This window comes from Ovis canadensis, chromosome 14 (assembly GCF_042477335.2).
Source record: "Ovis canadensis isolate MfBH-ARS-UI-01 breed Bighorn chromosome 14, ARS-UI_OviCan_v2, whole genome shotgun sequence".
In the NCBI taxonomy this organism is placed as follows: domain Eukaryota; kingdom Metazoa; phylum Chordata; class Mammalia; order Artiodactyla; family Bovidae; genus Ovis; species Ovis canadensis.
The window spans coordinates 57,408,700-57,431,788 of NC_091258.1; the positions used below are offsets into that span (position 1 = coordinate 57,408,700).

At 45.4% G+C, this 23,089-nt stretch overlaps 1 long non-coding RNA gene across 7 annotated transcripts in view; it reads right to left on the minus strand.

The window, feature by feature from the left end:
• Positions 1 to 23,089, minus strand: part of LOC138418694 (uncharacterized) — a 333,161-nt gene that overhangs the window by 48,715 nt on the left and 261,357 nt on the right. For 4 of the 7 annotated variants that reach the window (XR_011248691.1, XR_011248690.1, XR_011248684.1 and 1 more), the window contains 2 exons: positions 12,522 to 12,833; positions 11,416 to 11,722 (listed from right to left, as the gene is read on the minus strand). This is a non-coding gene — a long non-coding RNA (uncharacterized lncRNA). Of the gene's footprint in view, positions 1 to 1,265; positions 2,856 to 11,415; positions 11,723 to 12,521; positions 12,834 to 23,089 lie in introns of those variants that run through there. The other 3 variants (XR_011248688.1, XR_011248689.1, XR_011248686.1) reach the window with 2 other exon arrangements.

Here is a 23,089-nt window from a genome sequence, read left to right on the forward strand (position 1 = left end):
AGAGAGGAGGAGTGTGGGGAGGAACCTTAGCTGTCACAGCTGGAAACTTCAGCATCAGGAAGGGCATCTCTGTGTCATGCTCCCTCTCCAGTCAAGGACAAAGCAATCAGAAGCCTGGCTCTTCACCTTCCCTCCCTGGGGTTTCCTTCTGCGTGTCCAGGCTCCCTGACTTTCTCACTCTGCTCTTCCCTTTCCTCCCCTTGGCAAGCCCCAGAGGGCTGTTGCACACAGTGCGCTCACTCCCGTTCCTTCTTAGCCATTCTCTCAGCTTTTCATGTTGTATTCTGCCAACTGTCCCTAGACGCAGCCTGTTTCCCCTAGCATACTCTTTTCAAAATTAGTCTATATTCTACATAAGGTACAGTAACCCATTTGTCTCCCCAAAACCTATAGCATTGTAGAGAAAACTCAAGCCATTCCACCCTTGCCAAACTCCTATAATCCATGGCTAACCCTCAACCTTCTAAAAGGTAGCCACTGTACATGAGTCTGTACATATTCTTTCTGATTTTTGTTCTGTGCCTTTGCAACACACGTAGGACTCCGTTAAAACTATGCAGTATTTGTTGTTATTGATGAAGGGTTTTTTTTACATGAAAAATACATATATTGTTCGGGCAGATTTTTTTTTTTTTTTTTTGCTCAATAATACATCTTAGAGATCTATTTGCATACATATAGGTTCAACTCAATTTTTTAAAATTGCTATATAAAACTCCACACTGTGAGATGCCTTAATCTATTTGGGCTTTCCAATACTGGTGGGCATTTGAGTTTCTACAATTACAGAGACTGGTATGATCATTTCTCTGTGCGTGCATATATATGTTTCTTGGGGGCAGGTAAAGCAGAAAGGAAATTGCTGGGTTTCAGGGTATACACATTTCTAGTTCTAAAGGACACGGCTAGGCCCTCCAAAACAGTTGCACCAATAGGTAGCTCTGAGAGCACTATCCTGACATTCTCACTAGTACCTGATACTATCAGACTTGTAAATTTTTATCCATTTGATGAGTGAGAAATGCTACCTCATTTTTCAAATTTAATTTTTTGTTAGAGTGCAGTTGTTTTGGACTTCCCCAGTGGCTCAGCGGTAAAGGATCTGCCTGCAATACACGTGACTCAGGTTTGATCTCTGGGTTGGGAAGTTTCCCTAGAGAAGGGAATGGCAACCACCCCAGTATTCTTGCCTGGAAAACCTCATGGACAGAGCAGCCTGGCAGGATACAGTCCATGGGGCCGAAGAAGAGTCGGACACAAATGAGTGACTAAACAACAACAGTTGATTTACAATGTTGGGTTAGTTTCAGGTGTACAGCAAAGTGATTCATTTATACATATATTCATTCTTATTCAGATTTCAATATTCTTTCATATAGGTTACTACAGAATAAGTATAGTTCCCTGTTCTAGACAGTAGGTCCTTGTTGATTATCTATTTTACATAGTAGTAGTGTGTTAATCCCAAATTCCTAATTTATTCCTCCCCTGCCCGTCTTGCCCCTTAGGTAACCATAAGTTTGTTTTTCAAGTCTGTGAGGCTGTTCCTGTTTTGTAAATAAGTTCATTTGCATCATTTCTTTAGTTTCCACATATAAATGATATCATATGATATTTATCTTTCTCTTAGCTTACTTCACTTACTATGATAATCTCTAGGTCCATCCATGTTGCTGCAGAAAGTGTTACTTCATTTTATTTAAAAAATAATTCTATTTATTCACTTCTGGCTGTGCTGGGTCTTCATTGCTATAGGGCTTTTCTGCAGTGGTGGTGTGCAGGCTTCTCATTGCAGTGGCTTCTCCTGTGGCTGAATGTGGGCTCTAGGGTGCATGGGCTTTAGTAGATGAGGCACACGGGTTCAGTAGTTGTGGTTCCCAGGCTCTAGAGCACAGATTCAATAGCTGTGGCTCATGGGGCTTGGTTGCTTCTTGGCAGGTGGAATCTTCCCAGATTAGGGATCAAACCCATGTCTCCTACATTGGCAGACAGATTCTTTACCACTGAGCCACCAGGGAACCCCTACTTCATTCTTTTTTTCTGGCTGAGTACTATTCCAGTATATATATAAATACTACCTCATTTAAGTTGCATTTCCCTTAAGGTTTGGCAGGATTGAGCATTCTTTTTAAAAATCAATTTCTGAGCCATTTTCCATGCCTCTTTTGTGACCCTATTCATATTCATATACCTATTCATACCTACTCATATTCTTTGCCCATTTGAGCAGCTTGTCTTTTCGCCTTATCACTTGCTTTCCTGATTGAGCACACAGGAGGTGCTTGGGACACAGGGAATTTCAAGCTACTTATCCACTCTCTACGGGGACACAGCAGCTTTGGGCCAACCAGTAGGGCTTTGATGTATTCCTTTAAAGGGGATCAAATAGCACCTCTTCTGGGAAGCTTTCACAGTATTCTCACGGCACTGGGGGGCCACTGGTCCTGAAGCTGGTAGGGACATGCGCTGACACTGACCAGAAGCCACTTAAAATCAGGGGACTCTGGCACACACTGCACCTTGGGCCCCACAGCCAGCTGGGGTTTCCATGTGGAGCTCAGCAGCCTCTAATGGGCTAGTCCTGGGCCTGCCTCAGCCCAAAGCCTGGGGCTCCATGGGCCCCACCTGTAGAAGCCTTCACCAGTTGAGGGCCTACTGTGTGCATGCCATACTCAAGGTGGCCCACGACTGCCATTTTGTTTCATCCCACTATGTTGACGGATGCCAACTCCAAGTTCTGCACTTTTCTCCAAAGCTCCCAGTGTGGCCCTGGGAAGACTGGGATTTGAACTTGGATCAGCATCCCTGCCTTGCTGATAGCCCTGCTGTGCTCCTGGGCTGGCTGCTCCTGGAAGCTGAAGAGTACAGGTCAGTGCAATCAGGGCCCAGTCACAGCATCCCACAGCCCTCCCAACACCTTTGCCCACCTGGTCCATCTCCAGAGCCCTGGTGGCAGAGCACTGGGGAGCCTGAATTCTCAGTGAGGGGAACACCTGCCTCCCCTTTCCCAAGGCCTTACATGAGAGGATGCTGAATAACAGGGACACAAGGGGACAGTCATCCTTGAACTGAGAAAACCTCGGGTGGAGGATCAGAGTCAGCCAGAGGACCACCCACCCCAAGTGCCCCAGCCCTGTGAGCCAAAGGAAGAGAGAAAGAAAATGGGACAGGGGACTTCCTGGATGGTCCAGTGGTTAAGAACCTGCCTGCCAATGCTGAGGACACAGGTTTGATCCCTGATCTGGGAACTAAGATCCCACATACTGTGGGGCAACGAATCCAGTGCACCACAACTTCTGAAGCCCTCGAGCCTAGAGTCCATGCTCCTCAACAAGAGAAGCCCCTGCAATGAGGAGCCCGTGCACTGCGATGAAGAAGAGCAGCTCCCACTCACCGCGACTAGAGAAAGCCTACACACAGCAGCAAAGACCCAGAATGGCCGAAAGTAAATTATAAATAATAGGAAGAGAGAAAATGGGCTAGGGGTTCTTGAAGGTAAACAGACAAAATTTGGTCAAATTCCAACACATCTTCCTCTTAACATTTAATACTAAAAAACTGTAGCGTAATAAATAAATAAATAAAAAATAAAAAATAAAAAATCATAGTGGTGACCTGTTTGCCTCTTGTGAATTCCAGCGCTCTCAGAGAGCCTATCTCTTGAGGTGACAAGCCGGGGGTACCTGAATTCATTACTGCCTGATTAATTATGCTGCCTTTGTAGGAGGGAAATGGGGACTTCAATCAGACACAGCCACCACCCCCGGCCACCACCTCGTCAGGCCAGACGCTGCCTGCAAGCCTGGCCCGACTCCCATTGTGGGGGTGACTAGGAAGCTGGGATTGGTGGCTGGTTAGATGTGGTTGCCAGTGGTCAGAGGGCTTGGGATGTGGGGCCCTCTCTGCAGAAAAGAGCTTTGGGGCTGTCAAGGGAGGGAGGGGCGAGTTGGATCCAGTAGCAGCTGAGTGGAGATTTCTACTCTGTCCCAGTAAGGGCCTGGCCACAAGGCCCTCCTCCGGATTCTCTGAAACTGGGTATCATCCCTTCGGGAGGGAGCAGGGTCTCAGAAGGTGCTGTTTAGCATAAATGTATCCCTTGGGACACATGGTCACTTGGGTGAGGGCAAAGGTTTACCCAGAGCTGTGCGTGGGCACAGCCCCGACGAGCATCAAGGCAGAGTCTTGCCCTCTGGAGTGGAGCTCTGGGCAGCACCAGGCACGGAGCAGGGTAAGAACTGCACCTCCCAACTGGTTTATTAGCCGCCAAGGCATCCCTGCTGCGGCCCTTTATCCTGCACACTCTGCATTTATCCGGGTCTGTCTACCAAGTTGTGAAGCATAGTCATATTTGAAGACTTGCACAGTGATGTATTTTTTCAAAGAAGAAAAGACTAAATATCTTTGGAAATATCAGTTCCCCACCCCTATCTGAGGCTGCTCTGTGGAGCAACAGAAGGTGCTCATTCCAGCCTCGAGGCTTGTGAGCCTTGGCCTCAGTGGGTATGGTTTAAAATCATACCCTGCCATAGATGTGCTGTGTGACCGTGGCCAAGGTACCTAACTTCTCTGAGTCTTATGTTTTCAGAGAAACTATATCCCGCAGGGGTAGTTGTGAGAGCTAAATAAGAGAGCACACGTGAAGTCCTTGTTCTTGCGCCAGAGTGCCTCCTGACACGGGCCAGCTTGATCCAGGTGTTTTGCTTCCACTTTGTCAACCCTGAGCAGTCAAAATGGGAAGTGCTGGTTTTTGATACTAAGCTGTGCATGAATCCATCCTCCCACTGCCAAACTTCCAGGGGTGTGGAGAACATGTAGTACGGGGCAATTCTGTAAAGCCGTTTCTAGGTCACAGCAGAGCAATCCAGACGCATCAGCTTTGCTGAAGTCCCCTCCCCGCTGCCCCCAGACTGTCCTCCCTGGAGGTGTCACGAGCCTCCTGACAAGCCACTTGGCAAGTATGGTCAGGGGCACCCTCAAGGGGCGAGGAGGGAGGGAACATGGCCCAGGAAGACCCAGGACAGTTGCTCACGTGCTAGGGACAGGGGTGTGTGAGCAGAAGGGTCACCAGGGAAGCCATGAAGCGTCAGCAGTGATTCACAGGCTCCAGGAAACCAGGAGAGGGTGTCACCAATCAGAAGCTGAGACCAGAGTCCAGTCCAGGGAAAAGTGTAGGTCCAGGCTGGTCAGAAGTGGTCATAGGCCAAGCAGCAGGAATCCTCAGCCTGGTAGGAGCACCGAGGCTTGGACACCCCACTCAGACTTGTGGTGCAGGCCCAGCACCTGAAAGAGGGCTGGGCTGGGTGTCAGAACCTTCACTCAGAACCGAGAGCACACAGCATGAGGTCCTACCAGAAACAAGGGGACCAGGTCCCCAAAAGAAAGCCCTAGTAACTAGATTCTCCTGAGGATCAGCGGGAGTGAGGTTGGGGCACAGAGACAGACCATCCAAAGAAAAACAGGGCAACAGCCTCTACAGCATCTTTGTTTTCAGCAGCTGAACCTACAAGGTTCAAACTTCAGAGATTTAAAAACAAGTTAATTGGGAAAGCTATAAAATATATAAAGGCCGTTTAATGACCTGACCTTCAGATGGGAACAGCAGTCACCTCCCTTAGGTTTCCAGGTGTCTAGACACATGCTCAATACTACCTGGGACATCTGGTTCCCACCCTCCCCCTGCCGAAACTCACTCAGAGAACCTGCATATAGCCTCCTTGGGGTCTTTTTTCTCAGTATGGGAAACTGGCCTCTCCTGAAACCTGACTATGAAACTGCCAAAGGGACCCCTGAAAAGACAAATGTGAAAGAACAGACATCAGGGCAGTGGCTCTTACTTGCTACCCCTTTGGAATCATAATATGCCCATTACACTGGTAAGAGATGAAGAGATTTGCCTGAAGGAAAAACCAATGTCTAGGGACTGAATTGTGTCCCCTCCAAATTTACACATGGCAACCCACTCCAGTATTCTTGCCTGGAGAATCCCATGGGTGGAGGAGCCTGATGGGCTACAGCCCATGGGGTCACACAGAGTCAGGTACAACTGCAGCGACTCAGTGTGCACACAGAAATTTATATGTTGAAGCTCTAACCTCTCATGAGATAGTACTCAGAGATGGAGGCTTTGAGAGGTAACTAGGTTAGATGACATCATGAGGGTGGGGCTCCCATGATGGGATTAGTGGTCTTATTACAATACCAGTGAGCTCACTCTTTCTGCCATGTGAGGACACAGTTAGAAGGCAGTCCTCTGCAAGCCAGAAAGAGAGCTCAGAACCTGTCCATACTGGCATCTTGATCTCAGACTTCCACCCTTCAAAGTGTTGAGAAAATCTGCTTCTATTGATTAAGCCATCCAATCCATGGTACTTTATTAAGGCAGCCAGAGAAGACTATGACACCTGTGCATGGTCTTTTCTTCATTTTTCTCCCGTCTGGTTTTGAAGCTAAACTGTTGGCCAAAAGGACTAGGTGAACATCTTGCACAAGAGCCAGATGCAGCTGCCAGTTCTAAATGAGTAAAGGACCCTCTAGAAACTGTCACAAAAACGCTAGGACCCTGATGATGAGAGGATCATCCACAAGGACAAAGGCCTTCATTCACCGTCAGTCGCTCTATCTCACTACCTGTCAGAAGGTGACATGCTGACGCCAAGTCCCAAAGACAGGAAGGCCAACGGGGTGAGCGGTGGGTGGAGGAGGCAGCAGACTCCAACCCCATCTGGGACTTCTGGGCATTTCAACCCATCAGCAGAGCAGACAAGGAGGCTGAAATGTGTTCCCTCAGACTCCTCACATTGCTTCACAAATACCAGCCCCCAACCCAGGGGATCCATGAATTAAAAAAAAGGTCTCCAGGACATCTACTACTCAGTTGCTTTGTGTAGGAAGAACATTGGACCAAGTGTCAAAAGGCTTAGCGTCTACAGACCAGCTACTCAATTTGTAAGCTGGGGCCTTGGGGCAAGTTACTCAACCTCTCTGTGCCTGAATTTCCAACCTATAAATTGTATCCACACATCGCACATTTGGTTATTATGGGGATCAATGAGAGAATAAACAATGGAGGTTCTGTAAGGGTTATTTTCCTTCCTCTTCCCTTTTTCCCTACCTTGGCCTCTTGTGTTTACCTGTTTGCTGTTAATTTTATAGGTATTTCACAAAACTCACTGACTGGGGAGAAAACTCTTCCCCTTTAAAAAAAAAATGATGTCCATCCAGGGGCTAGGGCTTTGTGCTTTCAAAGGAAGGGGCACAGGTTCAATCCCAGCATAGGTTCGATCCTGCATGCCACATGGCACAGCCAAAAAAGAAGTCATGGTGTTTTTGGAAAGACTATGGCTCTTAGTTCAGAAAAAAACAAGACTAGGGGGAAAAAAAAAACGTTAATGAGTCTGGCACATAGTAGGTGCTCAGTGAATATTTGAGAAAGGAACTCTGCAGAAAGAATGAGTCCCTCTCTCATTGGGCTCCTGTGTCTTAACTACAGTGCTCACTCAGAGATGTGGGGGTCCCATCCATGCTTGCCTCTCTCTCTCAAGTTTTGAGCTCCACTAGGCAGGATTGTAGCCATGAAATTAAAAGACGCTTACTCCTTGGAAGGAAAGTTATGACCAACCTAGAGAGCATATTGAAAAGCAGAGACATTACTTTGCCAACAAAGGTCCATGTAGTCAAGGCTATGGTTTTTCCAGTGGTCATGTATGGATGTGAGAGTTGGACTGTGAAGAAAGCTGAGCGCCGAAGAATTGATGCTTTTGAACTGTGGTGTTGGAGAAGACTCTTGAGAGTCCCTTGGACTGCAAGGAGATCCAACCAGTCCATCCTAAAGGAGATCAGTCCTGGGTGTTGATTGGAAGGACTGATGCTAAAGCTGAAACTCCAGTACTTTGACCACCTCATGCAAAGAGCTGACTCATTGGAAAAGACTCTGATGCTGGGAGGGATTGAGGGCAGGAGAAGGGGACGGCAGAAGATGAGATGGCTGGATGGCATCACCGACTCAATGGACATGAGTTTGAGTGAACTCTGGGAGTTGGTGATGGACAGGGAGGCCTGGTGTGCTGCGATTCATGGGGTTACAAAGAGTCGGACGTGACTGACCGACTGAACTGAACTAAACTGAGGACAAGCACTACCCAACACTGAACCTGACATTTGGCAAAGCTCAGCAAACTTGGGGTGAACAGAAAGAGAGCTGTGAGTGTTTATACACTACATACATGCAGACTGCCAGACTCAATGGCATGGTTTTCAGGCTAGCAGGAAGCTCTTGGCACCTGACTCTTGGGAGTATGGGTGGCATGTGGGTAAAACAGAGTGTGATCCTTCTTTAAGAAAATGCTAGCTTCAAAGACATGAAAACAATCAACTGGATCCAATAAAAATCAGAAAAATACATTTTCTATGAATTATTATTGACAGTGCCAAATTTGTGTGGTCACAGAAATATTTATCTTTCTGCCTCTCAACAATCTCTTTAGTCCTTGTTTGCGTAGTGTGTTGTTCTTTGATTTTTGGTAGTTTGACTCGGATATGTCTAGATGTGATTTTTTTTTTTCCTTTGAATTTACACTGCTTAGGGCTCTAAAGGCTTCTCTGGTAGTTCAGCTGGTGAAGAATCCACCTGCAATGCAGGAGACTCTGGTTTGATTCCTGGGTCGGGAAGATCTGCTGGAGAAGTTAGGGTACCCACTCCAGTATTCTTGGGCTTCTCTTGTGGCTCAGCTGGTAAAGAATCTGCCTGCAGTGTGGGAGACCTAGGTTTGATCCCTGGGTTGGGAAGATCCCCTGCAGAAGAGAACAGCTACCCCTTCCAGTATTCTGGTCTGGAGAATTCCAAGGACAACAGTCCATGGGGTCGCAAAGAGCTAGATGTGACTAAGTGACTTTCACTCACTCACAGGGCTCTAAAGGGATTCTTAAATCTGTGGATTTACGTATTTCATCAATTTTAGAAAATTTCTGGCCATTATCCATTCAAAAATTGCTCCATTCAATTCTCTCCCTCCCTGTCATTTTCTGGGACTTCAGTTACAATTTTGCTAAAACATTTTACTATGTCCAAAATATGATACACTCTTTCTGTATTTTCCATTCTTTTATCTCTTGGTGATTCATTTCAGATTATTTTCTTTCTTCCAATTCATGTCTCTCATCTGTCTAATCTACTTTGAACTCATCTAACATGTTCTTCTAGTCAAGGCTATGGTTTTTCCAATAGTCACGTATGGATGTGAGAGTTGGACTGTGAAGAAAGCTGAGTGCCAAAGAACTGATGCTTTTGAACTGTGGTGTTGGAGAAGACTCTTGAGAGTCCCTTGGACTGCAAGGAGATCCAACCAGTCCATTCTAAGGAAAACAGCCTTGGGTGTTCTTTGGAAGGAATGATGCTAAAGCTGAAACTCCAGTACTTTGGCCACCTCATGAGAAGAGTTGACTCATTGGAAAAGACTGATGCTGGGAGGAATGGGGGCAGGAGGAAAAGGGGATGACAGAGGATGAGATGGCTGGATGGCATCACCGACTCAACAGACGTGAGTTTGAGTGAACTCCGGGAGTTGGTGATGGACAGGGAGGCCTGGCGTGCTGCAATTCATGGGGTCACAAAGAGTCGGATATGACTGAGTGAACTGAACTGAACTGAATATGTTCTTATTTTTAATTACATTCTCTCACTTGTAAAATTTCCATTGATTCTTTGTGTATATATATATATATGTATATATATATATGTGTATATATATATATAACCTGTTGGAATTTTCCATTTTGTCTTTATCTCCTGAAATGTATTGATCAGAGGTTATTCTATCAATATGTGTCTATATCTGATAACTCCAATAACTGGATTTCTGTGAATCAGTTTATATTATCTTTCTCCTCTTGGTTGAAGGTGACTTGGTCTCCTGTATGCAAGACAGCAAAAAAGACACAGATGTGTATAGCGGACTTTTGGACTCAGAGGGAGAGAGAGAGGGTGGGATGATTTGGGAGAATGGCATTGAAACATGTATACTATCATGTAAGAATTGAATCACCAGTCTATGTCCGATGCAGGATACAGCATGCTTGGGGCTGGTGCACGGGGATGACCCAGAGGGATGTTGTGGGGAGGGAGGTGGGAGGGGGGTTCATGTTTGGGATTGCATGTACACCCGTGGTGGATTCATGACAATGTATGGCAAAACCAATAGAGTATTGTAAAGTAAAATAAAGTTAAAATAAAAATTAAAAAAAAAAAGGTGACTTGGTCTTATCTCCTAGTATGCCTAGTAAATTTTGATCAACTGCAACATGTTGTATATGAAAAGTTGTAGGACAAATGTAGTATTGTAGATAATGCTATCTTTCTCCAGAGATTTTCTTTTGCTTTTGTAATGCAGTTAGTGTAGAGGCAGACCATCTTAACCTCATTTGAGTCAAAGCTGAACCTTTGTGAGAGTTGAGTTGGTCCTTTTTTGATTTGCCCTTCCTACTGGTGTAACCTTTCAGAGTGAAGTGAGGTCGCTCAGTTGTGTCTGACTCTTTGCAACCCATGGACTGTAGCCTACCAGGTTCCACCATCCATGGGATTTTCCAGGCAAGAGTACTGGAGTGGGTTGCCATTTCCTTCTCCAGGAGATCTTCCTGGCCCAGGGATTGAACCTGGGTCTCCTGCATTGTAAGCAGACGCGTTACTGTCTGAGCCACCAGGGAAGAGACCTTTCAGAGGTCCTAACCAAAAGCCCAGGATATTACCAGGGTCTCTCCGAGACTGCCAAAGCTTTTCTCAACTTCTTAGCATTGAAATCACTGTTCTTAGAGATGCCTTAAGGGGAATAAGAGTGCTGTTATGTACTGAATATTTGTGCCTCCCCCATTCATATACTGAAGCCCTGGCCCTCAAAGTGCTCATATAAGGAAGTGAAGCCTTGGGAAGGTAATCAGGTTTAGGTCAGGTCAGGTGTAGGGTGTAGCCTCTGTGATGGGATTAGTGCTCTTGTTGGAGGAGGAAGAGACACCAGAGCTCCCTCTCTGCCATGTGAAGACAGACACAGAGAGAAGGTGGCAATCTGCCAGGCAGCCTTCACCAAGAACCAAATCTGCTGACACCTTGATCTTGGACTTTCAGCCTCTATAACTGTGAGAAAGAAATGTCTATTGTTTAAACCACCCAGACTATGGCATATTTTACAGCAGCCCAAGCTTAGACAAATGTCAAATGTCAGGCTCACCTTCCTATGTTTCCATTCTCTCCAGGATCTTGCCCTCTCAGGTTCTCACTGTCAGATATATTCATTAAATTATCCAGCTGTTTTACTTGTTTGAGGTAGGAAGTTTAGTTTGATCTAGCCTGGTGTTCCAGAGCCAGAAGCAGAGGTCTCAACTATTCTTATAGCATAATTCCTGTTATAATGATGGCTAGCACAAAAATTAAGGTTTAGCTTATTAGCTTTAGTGTAATAAATTCCATCTGGGTGGGTAAAAAAATACAAATTGGTTCAACCAATTGGAAAAAGTAGAAAATTATAGTTTCCTATTAAGGTAAATTATTCTAATTAAATTAGTATAAGAAGCTTTTGAGCAGTCACTGGAAACATACAATATATCATAGCTAATTTCCCAATATTTTCCCACAGTGAAGTATACCTTTGGTTTACAGCAGTAAAAATTAGAGGAGCTGCTAGCATTCCCAGCCCTCCACCAGGCTCTGGATCACACTGCTAGATGCTGCCAGGTCCTAAAAAAACAGCACATTTGACTCAGCATCATAGCCCAGGCAAACTCATTCAACAAACACAGAGCAACCGAATTTAAATAGTCATATCTTACTTCTCCAACAGTTTCAGAAATTGTCCTTTTAAAGTACAAACATCCACAAAAACCAAGAAGATGAAAAGAGAATAATTCTCTATAACAGAGTAAAGATGTGATTTCCAACTACTTGCTAAATGACAACTAGTGTTTTAAGCTTTGCCCCAACAGATGGTTCATGTCACATGGGTGAAAAGGCCATCAAAGCACAAAGTTTGACCTGTTTTGGCCGAGTATCAGCATGAACAATTAACCTGAAGGCCAGGCTGCATGCTGTATATTAAACTGCATATCCTACATGAAGAGAGGGAGGTTAAGAACAGTTGGGAAGGCTGAGAGTATACACTATAGGCACCCATCTTTTGAGGAGCAAATGGGCTTTACCACCAAGGCTGAGTCTTGGTATAGCTTAAGTTACTAAGTGAAATGCCTTGGGAACCAGATAGACAGATATAAATCTAGGAGTCCAAGAAACCATTCCCAAAGAAGGTTATAGACTGGTTAATATGATGATGCTTTGGCCTTCAAATACAACTGGGGGACTCACGTTTGGATTGTCTCAGCTAACAACATAAAGGACGATGACAGGAAGTACACAGTGCAAGGGGGTAGGGAGGGGTGTCGCTCAACTCCCTGGAGGGATACACAGAGAATGGTTACCGGCACGTTACAACTCCAGAATCTATTAGGATTAAATGGATGTAGACCTAGTCTAACCACCTTACCTTATAGAAGATGAACTGATGCCACCCAGGGAACTCCTTTTCATCTGTCAGAATCCATATCAAATGTCAATTCTTTTGCAAAGCCTTCCATGCTTCTATTTGGCAGCTTCCTTCTTTGTTATTTTCTAATCTAAAGTGTCAGCGCCATGATTTAGAAGCCCAAGCAGACAGGAGATTCTCCAGAGTTTTTGTTGAATGGACAAGTGAGAAGTGACATGTACAGTCACAGAGCAAGACAAGGGCCAGTCGTCCTGAGCTCCATCCCAGGTAATTTTGTCAGGCTTCAAGGCTGGTTCCCAAGTTTGAGAATACCTTGCAAAAAGTAAAACATAAAAAAAAAAGAATAATAAAACGAACCACCATATACTCATTACTAATGTTCAACCCTGTTTCCAACACTTACTTTTTCTTATTTCTACATAAAATTATTCAGAAATAAATTCCAGATTTCATATCATTTCATCTGTATTTTAGTACTGCATTTCCAAATTTCAACATACATTGAAAATGTTCAAATGTTTGTTAATACTTAAAAATATAACCATGATATTACCCATCTGAAATAATATAATAATACTTTTAAAATATCCAGTACCTAGTAGTGTTCAAATTTACAAGTGTCCTATGAATGTCAATTTTTCCTTTCATTTATTCAATTTAGAATCTAAATGCAATACTTTCTATACAATTATTATTAAAGAACTGGGCCATTTAAAGTTTCACAAAATGTAGACTGTTTTGATTATGTTCCACAGTGCTGTTGAGCTAGATGACTCTTGATCAGATGCTGCTTTGATTTGTGTGAGGGCAGGGATGTAAGGAGTATCAAGATGGCTTCATAGCTGGTGATGAGTTTTTTCATTAGCACATCATGTGGGTTCTCTCTTTTCAAGACTTAGTAGTCATAGCTGATCATGCCTAGATCCAATCATTCATTAAGAATACAAAATGGTGATGTTCTGTCTATAATTCTTTCTTCATTTATTAGCTGGAAATACTTTCACAAAGAGAAATCTCCGCCCCGCACCCCCCCCCTCCATCTACCATCTGGCCACCCAAGCCCAATTTTAAAAGAATTTGAACCAAGACCATGCTTTCTCTCAAAGTAGAATCCTCTGCAGGAGGATGAACAGCTTCAAGGAAACCTTCATTTATTCTTTATTTTTTAGTCAAGAACTAACTGAAAGACGGTGGGCCTGACAGCTGCAGAAAGACCATCTCACTTGGTTCTGAGGACCTGCCTGCCCTGAGATTTTCTTTAGAAGCATTGCTCCTAGGCTTGCTCTAAAGGTCTACCTTTTCTCTTTGAAAATGTTTTCTCCTATAATTAAGGGAGTTTCTAATTTGGGGAATGGATAAAAATTCATCAAACTTATATTTTAAAAAAGTCATAATCCTGAAGCTGCAAATATCTGGCTCCAGGGAAATCCTGGATGGCGGAAAGATGCTAATCAGGATAGAATTTAAGACAATAGTTTATAATCTTTCATCCTCAGAACCGAGACTAACCCAAGGAAATGCCAAGCAAAAAAGTAAAACCGGCGATTGATTCTGCATTTTGAGAAACTGACCAAGTTTCTTGATCAAATGCTGATTGCAAGTCTGACTCAAGGTTGAGCATATAAAAGAATCCTCCAGGGTACCCCGCTTTCGGTCTCAGCATGCTGCGATTTTGAAAAAAACAAGACTCTGGCAATCAGAGACCTCACTCGTTCCACTGCCGCAGAGGAAATGAAGGATGCTTCGCCTCCAGTTCCTGGCTCCTGCTGACATGCCCTCGGGTTCATGCTGGCGCCAGGCAGGGAGGGAGAGTGGTCGCTGTCTTACTGTCTGCAGAGGTTAAACGGAATCTCTACTCCTCGGCTGAGGAAAGAAAGGCCTCTTCCTCGTTAATTTCGTGAGGCTGGGGACTGCAGCGGTGATACTGCGAAGCTGTCAGGGCAGCGTGCCCAGACCTTCCTGCGTCCCTAGCCCCTGTCTTCTACTCCAAACCCCCAGGACTCAGGCCCTGGGAAAAAATCCTGGCCTTCGTGGGGGTCTCTCCTTGCAGGCTTTCCCTTGGCTTCCTTGTGGTTGGCTAACTTACGGTGAGGCCTTGGCACAGTGTGTGCCTCAGCTTCCCCAGTTGTAAAGTAATAAGGTTACTTTATTCGCAGCCTTGATTCGCAGAATCACCCAGGAAGCTTCAACATAAACCTTCGGTCAGGGTGCCCTTGGGAGCCACCGGATCGGAAAGGGGCTCCAGAGCTCGCAGCCCGCGCTGGAACCCAGGATCCGGGCTCTCCCGCCTCTCCAGCCGCTCCACCCACCCTCCTGCTCGCGTCCTCGGCCCGGGCGGGGTCATGCACGTCTCCGAACGGGTTCCGGGAGGCCGGGTGGGGCGGACCCGGCTGGGCAGCCCCACCGGAAAGACTCGTTTCAGCCGGCGCAGGCGGAGACCGGGAGGAAACAGACTTGTCGCCCCCGCCTCGGGCCGTCCGGGTCCCCAGCCCCCAGCGCAGCCCCAATGAAGTCGGAGAAACGCCGGCCGGCAGCTGGACAGCCCTCGGGTCACCCACTCCCACGCCCGTCGGGCTTCACCCCCACCCCCCCAGCACCCCAGGCCACACCTGGGCTCCGCCTTGGGTCCCGGGGCTCTGACTGCAGAGCTTCAATGGGGGAGGGGAGACCGACCCAGAAGAGGGAGGGCGCGACCCGTGCAGGGGCCTCGTTGCCTAGAAACCGACCCCGCCTTGGGCACAGGCCGCGAGCAGCCGTGGCGCAGCTGCTTCTTCCCCCTTCCCCCACGCCCTCCGGAGAAGCCCTGGTAGCCGCAGTGCTCAGGCGACCCCAGGCGGAGACCGGAACCCCGGACGGCTGCTTTGCGGCTGAAAGCCCGCGGGCACGCCAGCGGACGACCCCCCACCCGCCCGCCCCGCGTGGGCCGCGGGCGCCGCGCCTCTGGGCTCCGGGTGGGGCCATCCGGCCGGCCCAGTCACGCCACCTCCGTGGCCCGCACCTCCTAATGGGGCGCTCGGGCTGAGCTGAGCCTTAAGGCGGCGAGACCCAAGCCCGAGTCTGGGGGCAGCCAGAACCCGCCCGGGGTCTCTGGGGTTTGCAGCTCAGGCCATCTGGTCAGCTGGCGCACCCAGGGCCTCCAGCTTCGCCCCAGGGGCGTCAGGGCACGAGCGAGGCCGGCGCTTGTTCAGGCTGCGGCCCTGCTGAGCCGGGACAAAGCACGGCCTCCTCAGGGGCCTCGTCTCTGCCTTTACTGTTGGGTAAGATCGCCCCCTTCCCCGCTACCCACCCCCCTGTCCCGCCCCCCGCCCCCCACCCCCGTTTCTGCTACAGCTCCCCTAGGGACAGAGTGACGCACGAGGCCGGGCATCCAGGCGTTTTCCACGCCCTCTGTGAGAACGGAAAACTAGACAGAAAACAGCCCTTTCAGAACAGCCCTTTCAGGGAAGACGCGCAGGTGACCAAGAGACCAAAAGCATGTCAGATCTCTCTGGGAATTTATGCCAGGCGAGGCGGGCAGATCGGCAAGTACGACTGTTTGGAAAATACCCACAGTAACCATTGGCCTTTTAGAACAAGTGCTGCTTAATTGTCAAGCTGGGTTTAGACGGAAACCAGTCTGGAAACCAGTTAAGAGAGAAGTGCCAAGACCAAAGCCCCCAAACTGGGCATCAGGAGACTTGAGCGTCAGAGCTGCCCAGTCCCATAATCCTGTGTGACTTGGTCAATGTATGTACAGTCAGTCTCTGAGCCTCACAGTGTTCTCATGCATAAAAAGAGCCTGCCCTACTTCAGAGTACAGCAGGAGACAGCAGACATGACAACTGGCTGCTACCAGTTTCCTTACCCCCTGGAAAAGAGTGCGCAACTGCCAAGACTTCTGGGAGGGAGATGATACCATCCCTGAAGGAAGAGAACTTAAAAAAAGAACTTTATTTTTCCTTCTGCAAAAGTATAACTCCATCCTGGAGAAACCTAAAAAATCAAGGAGTCATTAGAAGCCATTTATTGGGTTTTAACTTTTTTTTTGTTTTAATCACAGAGATGGATGGAGGGTGGACAGGAATGCTGATGTTCTAGATCTAAGAGAGTTAAGAGCATCAATTATGGAATCACACATTTCTGAATTAGAGTCCCACCTCTATTTACAAGCATTGTTACTTCAGATAAGTGACTTAACCTCTCTGAGCCTCAGACTGCTTAGCTATCGAATGGGGAAAATAATAGCACCAGAAAATAATAATAATATGGGGCTGTTAGAAAATTAAGTGAGATGATTATAACAGTGCTTGGTACAGGCCCAGCACATTGTAATACATGATAAATGTGAACTAGTGCTTTTTCTTTTATTCACAGTGGTTCCTACGCTTTCCCTTACCAACATTCTGTTGTAAAAAATGTCAAATATACAGAAAAATTCAAAGAATTGTGCAGCAAACACTTATGCATGTTCCACCTACATGATACAATTAATATTTACAATACTTGCTTTATCACATATCTGTTCATCTGCAGGCCTCCAGGACTGTGAGAAATTGAATATCTGTTGTGTAAGCCACTTGGTCTGTGGGGTTTTGTTATGGTAGCCCTAGCAAACACACACAGAACACTTTAGGATTAGATGAAAATTTGAGTTCTCAGTGCAAGTACATGGTTTCCAATGTACCTTAAAATAGATATAAAAATAGATGCAGGTGTAAATGTGTGTGTATTATATAAATAGGTGTATGTATGTTTGCATGTATGTATATGCATTCATGTGTTTCCTATTTCTGTGCCCATCCCTGATCACTGAGAGTCCCTGGGAGCAATGACATCCCCAAAGGCACAAGTTCCCTAGTGTCCAGATCTTGCTTTCTAAATACCATTCTCCACTAAAAAGGCAAAGTAGAGAAAGAACAAGATGAGCCTGGAACATCTTGTGGTGCCAGAAAATAAAGAAGTGCCCAAAGAATGATACGGACATGTCAAACACACAGAAGGAGTTCCCCCTGGCCACGTCTGGGGCAACTGAATGAAAACCCATGAATCTGTACTGATAAGTGAAAGTGAAGTTACTGACTCTTTGCAACCCCATGGACTGTAGCCTACTAGGCTCCTCTGTCCATGGAATTTTCCAGGCAAGAGTACTGGCGTGGGTTGCCATTTCCTTCTCCGGGGGATCTTCCCTACCCAGGGATTGAACCCAGGTCTCCCGCATTGCAGGCAGACGCTTTACCATCTGAGCCACCAGGGAAGCTATCTGTACTGATACTCATGATTAAATGGGAAGAACAGTAGAATGCTTCCCTATGGCAGAATGCCAGCTGTATAAGGAACAGTGGAGTCAGAAAAGCATCATGTCACAACTAAGAATTCATCTAAGAATCATCGGTGGGTGTTAGAACTAATAGGAGGAAGTTTGATGAGGAATGAGATAGTATTTTCAAAACACTTTCCCCACAAAATGATTACTAATTACAAAGATAAAAAGTAATTTTGTAGTAAAGCAGCTTAGTAGATACAAATCCAGCTTAATCAAGTTACCATCATCAGTAATGGGATAAATTGAAAATTGATGCTACCTAATAAGGTATACCTAGAAGAGCAACCTGTGACCTTCCCACTCCTACAAATCTGAATCTAAACATGAGGGGACATCAGTCAAACCAAACTGAGGGACAGTTACAAAATACCTGGTCTGTATTCAAACACCTTCAAAAATATTGAAGTTATAAAAGTCAAGGAAAGTCAGGAACAGTGGGAATATTTCAGGCTGAAGGAGACTAGAAGACATGACAATTAAATGCGTCATGTGATTCTAAACCCAATCCTTCAGCTACAAAGGATGTGACTGAAACAACTAGTGAAACTTGAATAAGGTCTGAGGAGTAGATGTGAGTAACGTGTCAATGTTAATTTCACAATTGTAGCTGTGCACTGTGCTTATTTAGGAGAATGTCTTTGTAGGAAATACGCATTCAAGTTTTAGGGATGGACAGGGCATCAAGCCAGCAACTTATGTTCATGTTGTTCAAGAACAGTGAAGTTCTTCATACTGTATTTGTTATTCTTCTGTAGATTTGAAATTATTTACAGATAAAAATTATCCATAGAAGATATACAGATGGCAAATAAGCAAATGAAAAGATGTTTAACATCATTTGTCATTAGGGAAATGCAGATCAAAATGGCAATGCAATACTGCTACACACATATTAGAATGGCTAAAATCCAAAAAACTGACAATACCAATTGCTGATGAGGAAATGTGAAGCAACAGGAACTCATATTGCTGATGGGAATGCAAAATAGAGCAGCCACTTTGGAAGATCATACGGCAGTTTCTTACAAAGTGCAACCCAGTCTTACCAAACAACCCAGTCATACTCCTAGGCATTTATCTAACTGGATTGAAAACTATGTCCACACAAAAGTCTGTCCATTAATACTTTTGTAATTTTATTCATAATTATCCCAAATTGGAAGCAACCAAGATATTCTTCAGTAAGTGAAACAGTGTGTGCGTGCACACTAAGTCGCTTCAGTTGTGTCCGACTCTGTGCGACCCTATGGACTTGTAGCCCACCAGGTTCCTCTGTCCATGGGGATTCTCCAGGCAAGAATACTGAGTAGGTTGCCCTGCCCTCCTCCAGAGGATCTTCCTGACCCAGGGGTCAAACCCATGTCTCTTATGTCTCCTGCATTAGCAGGCAGGTTCTTTACCACTGGGAAGCCACCTGCCACCTGGGAAGCCCCAAGTTAAAGGATCAGTTCAGTTCAGTCACTCAGTCATGTCTGACTCTTTGCAACCCCATGAATCACAGCACACCAGGCCTCCCTGTCCATTACCGACTCCTGGAGTTCACTCAAACTCATGTCCATTGAGTCAGTGATGCCATCCAGCCATCTCATCCTCTGTTGTCCCCTTCCCCTCCTGCCCCCAATCCCTCCCAGCATCAGGGTCTTTTCCAATGAGTCAACTCTTCGCATGAAGTGGCCAAAGTATTGGAGTTTCAGCTTTAGCATCAGTCCTTCCAATGAACACCCAGGACTGATCTCCTTTAGGATGGACTGGTTGGATCTTCTTGCAGTCCAAGGGACTCTCAAGAGTCTTCTCCAACACCACAGTTCAAAAGCATCAGTTCTTCAGCGTTCCGCTTTCTTCACAGTCCAACTCTCACATCCATACATGACCACTGGAAAAACCATAGCTTTGACTAGACGGACCTTTGTTGGCAAAGTAATGTCTCTGCTTTTCAATATGCTATCTAGGTTGGTCATAACTTTCCTTTCAAGGAGTTAAGGGATAAGCAGTGATAAATCCATTCAGTGGAATACTATTTAGTGATAAAAAGGAGTTGTTGCTGTTTAGCCCATCAGGCTCCTCTGTCCTTGGGGTTTCCCAGGAAAGAATACTGGAGCAGGTTACCATTTCCTTTTCCAGGGGATCTTCCCAACCCAGAGTTTAAACCAGTGTCTCCTGCTTGGCAGGCAGACTCTTTACCGCTGAGCCACCTGGGAAGTCCAAAAGGTTAAAAATCAATTACATCAATTAAATTAGAAAAATAAAATTTTTTAAGTTACGTTGTTTAGTCACTAAGTCACGTCTAACTCTTGTGACCCCATGGACTGTAAATATGGGTGAATATTAAATATATATTGCCAAAATGAAAGAACCCAGTCTGAGAAGGCTTTTTTTATTTTTTATGATAACATATTTTATGATTTCATTTATATGACATTTTAGGAAAGGCAAAACTGTAGAGATGGTAAACAGATCAGTGGTTGCCAGAGGTTTGGAAAAGAAGGCTTATTTGAGCAAAACACAGGTGATTTTTGTTTTTAAGGCAGAGAAACTATATGATGCTGTAATGGTGGCTACATGCCACTATGCATTTATCAAACCCATAGAACTTTACAGAGCAAAGAAGAATTTAAGTTGCGTAAATTTAAAGAAATCATTTAAGAGGCTGGAGAACCCCAGGATGGAATGCAGATGATAAGAGAATTGAACTGTATTAGAAATGGATGAAGTAACTTCACTGAAGGGATTGGGACAGTAACTTAAGAAATGAGTGGAGGGACTTCGCTGCCAATCCAGTGGTTAAGAGTCCATGCTTCCAATGCAGGGGACACAGGTTCAATTCCTTACAGTCAGGAAACTATAAGATCCCACATGCTTCACAGCACAATTAAAAAAAAAAAAAAAGCAGCAGCAGCAGAGAGAAGACTTAGGACTAAAGGCAAAGGGAACTACATACATACTGAACTCTAGTCGATACAGTGTTTCCCTTGGGGGTTGATGTTATTCAGTCACTCTGTGTCCAACTCTTATGACCCCAAGGACTGCAGCATGCCAGACTTCCGTGTCCTTCACTGTCTCCCAGAGTTTGCTCAAACTCATGTCCACTGAGTCAGTGATGCCATCCAACCATTTCATCCTTCGTAGCCCCCTTCTTGCCCTCAATCTTTCCCAGCATCAGAGTCTTTTCCAATGAGTCAACTCTGCATTAGGTGGCCAAAGTACTGGAGTTTCAGCTACATCATCAGTCCTACCAGTGAATATTCAGGGTTTATTTCTTTTAGGATTGACTGGTTGGATTTCCTTGCAGTCCAAGGGACTCTCAAGAGTCTTCTCCAACACCACAGTTCAAAAGCATCAATTTTCGGCACTTAGCCTTCTTCTTCTTAGTTCAGCTCTCACATCCATACATGACTACCGGAAAAACCAGAGCTTTGACTATATGCACCTTTGCTGACAAAGTGATGTCTCCACTTTTTAATACACTGTCTAGGAGTGTATAGCTTTCTTTCCAAGGAGCAAATGTCTTTTAATTTCATGGTTGCAGTCACCGTCCACAGTGATTTTGGAGCCCAAGAAAATAAAGTCTGTCACTGTTTCCATTGTTTCCCCATCTATTTGCCATGAAGTGATGGGACCGGATGCCATGAACTTCGTTTTCTGAATGTTGAGTTTTAAGCCAACTTTTTCACTCTCCTCTTTCACCTTCATCAAGAGGCTCATTAGTTCCTCTTTGCTTTCTGCCATTAGGGTGGTGTCATCTGCATATCTGAGGTTATTGATATTTCTCCCACAATCTCGATTCCAGCTTGTTCTTCATCCATGCTGGCATTTCACATGATGTACTCTGCGTATAAGTTAAATAAGCAGAATGACAATATACAGCCTTTCCCAATATACTCCTTTCCCAAGTTTGAACCAGTCCATTGTTCCATGTCTCATAGGGGTAAGGGTTAACAACTGTAAAACTACTCAATATATATAATAATTACATAAATGGATGGTGGATCATTGGAGCCAGGTTTCTTATTAATGGAGTGTTGGTTTACACATAAGCAATGGGAGGATACTAGAATGATACATGCAGTAATAGATTAGAGTTGGAGACATCAGTATGCACTCATGTTTCAGTTCAGTTCAGTCGCTCAGTCGTGTCCGACTCTTTGTGACCTCACGAATCCCAGCGTGCCAGGCCTCCCTGTCCATCACCAACTCCCGGAGTTCACTCAAACTCATGTCCATTGAGTCAGCGATGCCATCCAGCCATCTCATCCTCTGTCGTCCCCTTCTCCTCCTGCCCCCAATCCCTCCCAGCTTCAGAGTCTTTTCTAATAAGTCAACTCTTTGCATGAGGTGGCCAAAGTATTGGAGTTTCAGCTCCAGCATCAGTCCTTCCAATCAACACTCAGGACTGATCTCCTTTAGAGTGGACTAGTTGGATCTCCTTGCAGTCCAAGGGACTCTCAAGAGTCTTCTCCAACACCACAGTTCAAAAGCATCAGTTCTTCAGCGTTCCGCTTTCTTCACAGTCCAACTCTCACATCCATACGTGACTACTGGAAAAACCATAGCTTTGACTAGATGGACCTTTGTTGGCAAAGTAAGTCTCTGCTTTTTAATATGCTATCTAGGTTGGTCATAACTTTTCTTCCAAGGAGTAAGTGTCTTTTAATTTCTTGGCTGCAATGACCATCTGCAGTGATTTTGGAGCCCCCCAAAATAAAGTCTGACACTGTTTCCACTGTTTCCCCTCATGTTTAACTTAATATAAATAAATATGGCTACATTTAGACATATTTAGAAGGCAATGGCACCCCACTCCAGTACTCTCGCCTGGAAAATCCCAGGGATGGGGGAGCCTGGTGGGCTGCCGTCTATGGGGTCGCACAGAGTCGGACACGACTGAAGCGACTTGGCAGCAGCAGCAGCAGCAGCAAATGAACACATCTATTGCCCAGATCTTGGCTTCTATTATCACACTCCAATGAGAAGAAACTAGGGCTCTATGGAGAAACAGCTGATTCTAGGACTGGGGTATACAAAATGAACCTGGAGCATCTTACAGTGCTAGAAAGTAAGGACGTGCTCCATAAAGGGAGAGTTATGGAGGTACGTCAGAGACATAGGGAACCAACTGAAAAGCTCCCACTGGAGCCCGTGCCACACTGAAGGATCTGCACGATGCAACAAGGATCCTGTGTGCCACAACTGAGGCTTGATGCAGCCCAATAATAAAAATTAAATATTTTAAAAACTATTTTTACAACTTTTAAAAGTTCGATGTTAC